Source organism: Penaeus monodon, chromosome 43 (assembly GCF_015228065.2).
Source record: "Penaeus monodon isolate SGIC_2016 chromosome 43, NSTDA_Pmon_1, whole genome shotgun sequence".
NCBI classification, from domain to species: Eukaryota; Metazoa; Arthropoda; class Malacostraca; order Decapoda; family Penaeidae; genus Penaeus; species Penaeus monodon.
This window is the reverse complement of record NC_051428.1, coordinates 1,393,259-1,395,758: the sequence shown is the minus strand read 5'-3', so window position 1 is coordinate 1,395,758 and position 2,500 is coordinate 1,393,259.

Sequence of the window (2,500 nt, the reverse complement as noted above, 5' to 3'; positions counted from 1 at the left end):
GGGGAAGGGGAGCGAGAGAGAGAGGAGAGGAGAAGAGAGAGAGAGGAGAGAGAGAGAAAGAAAGAGAGGAAGGAGTAGAGAGAGAAAGAGAGGAGAGAGAGGGAGAGGGGGAAGAGAGAGAGAGGAGAGAGAGGAGAGGGAAAGGAGAGAGAGGAGAGGGGAGAAAGAGGGAGAGAAAACGAGAGAGAGAGAGAGAGAGTGAGGAGATGAGGGGAAGGAAGAGAGAAGAGAGATAAAGAGAGAGAGTGAGAGAAGAGAGAGAGAGAGAGAGAGAGAGAGAGAGAGAGAGAGAGAGAGAGAGAGGGAGAGAGAGAGATAGAGATAGATAGATAGATAGATAGATAGACAAATAGATAGATAGAGAGAATTATATCCGCAATAATCCAGTCCAATCTGTTATTATGTTCATTTATCTCTGTCCTTCCCCCACTTCCTTCCTTCTTTTCGTTACCTTCTACTTTTCCATTCTCCGTCCTCCTCCTCTCCTTTCTCTCCCTCTTCCTCCCTCTTCTTCCATAACCTCCTTCGCATATTCTTCCTCATCTCCTCCTTCTCCTCCTCCTCCTCCTCCCTCCTCCTCCTCCTCTTTCTTCCTACTCCTCCTCCTCCCCCCTTTCCCCCTCCTCCCCCTTTCCTCCTCTCCCCTCCCCCCCTCCACTCTCCTCCTCTTTCTTCCTACTCCCTCCACCTCCTCTTTCTCCCTCTTTATTCCTCTTTTCCTTCTCCTTTTTTCTCTCCAATTTTCAGATTGCAATGTTGCAAATTATACGAATCATCATTGCAAAAAGGTATGCAAATGACAAAACGAAAAAGGATTCTATTTCTTCTTTTTTCAACGATAATTATCTATTTTCTTTGATATATTTACTTAATTTCTATTTACGTTTTTTTAAAGATATTATTTTGTTTCATTTCATTGAAATTACGAATATTTTTTTTTTCTCCTTCGATTTTTCTCTTTTCTTTTCTTTTCTTTTTTGAAAAAAAAAAAAAAAAAAAAAATGGGATTAATCTAATTATTATTATTTTTCTTTTTGTTTCTTGATTTCATTATATTTTTTTTCTTATCATTAAGATCAAGAAAAAAATATTTATATATATTATTTAGTTAATTATAATGTATGTTATTTCTTTTTCATTGTAGTTATTAATTCTATGCTGATTTTGGCTTATTATAATTTTATTTCTGTTTTTTTTCCCTTTTTTTATTATTATTAATCATGTATACATACGTGTAGGTGCGTATGTATGTATATATGAAGGTATGCATGTGTGTGTATGTGTAAATGTATGTATGTATGTATGTATGTATGTATGTATGTATGTATGTATGTATGTATGTATGTATGCATGTATGTATGTATGCATGTATGTATGTATGTATGTATGTGTGTATGTATGTATGTATGTATGTATTTGCATGTATGTTTATGTATGTATGTATGTATGTTTATGTATGTATGTATATCTGTGTGTACGTATGCATTTGATTCATCCATCTATCATTATTGTATCTGATTCTGAGAGAAAACAAGATAAAGAAAGATGTGATTAATTCTGAAATACAGGGAATTAGTCGATAAATAATAGCAGTGAGTTTGCATTTTTTTTCCTTATCTTATCATTCGGTGAAAAAAAAAAATCCTTCATTTTGATTTTCATGCAGCTTTGTCCGTTACGTTTCCTTAAATAACGTCTCCTTTTTTAATTAATTGTTAATGTTTTAAACCCTCATGTGCTAATGTAAAAAATGTTTATGATTTTGTAGTTATTTAGACAAATTCCTTGATCATCTGTTTGTTTATTTAGCCGAATGTATGTCTATCTACACCTTTGTCTATCTATGTCTATCGATATCTGTCTCTATTCTCTTTTTTCTTTTTCTTTCTTTCTCTATTCTCTTATTTGTTCCCTCTACCTCCTTCTCTCTTTTACTTTCTATCAATCTTCTCCATTCTTTCCACGTCATATGTGTAAATAGTCTCCTCCTCTCTCTGTTTCTGTCTTTGTTTGCCTTTTGGTTTGTTTCTCTCTCTCTCTTTATCTCCCGTCCTTCCTCCCTTCCTTCCCCTCCTCCATCCCTCCCCTCCCTGCCCGTCCTTCCCTTCTTACCTCTCTCCCTACTTCCCCCTCTCTCCCTCCTCTCTCTCTCTCTCTCTCTCTCTCCTCTCTCTCTCTCTTCTCTCTCTAAAACGCTCTCTCTCTCTCTCGCTCTCCCCTTCCCTCCCTCCCTCCCTCCCCTCCTCTCATTCTCTCTCCATCCCTCCCTCCCTACCTCCCCTCCTCTCTCTCTCTCTCTCTCTCTCTCCCTCTCTCTCTCTCTCTCCCTCTCAGTTATCCAAAATTAGTGTCGAAATAATTTTACAGCATCTTAAGGTCAGACTCGCCCGCTTATTATGTCGATATGTGGGGGGGGGGAGGGGGGAGGGGGAAAGGGGAGGGTACCAGCCACGCCCTCCACCCATTCCACCCATCCACCCACCCTTAGGTAATGGGAAGG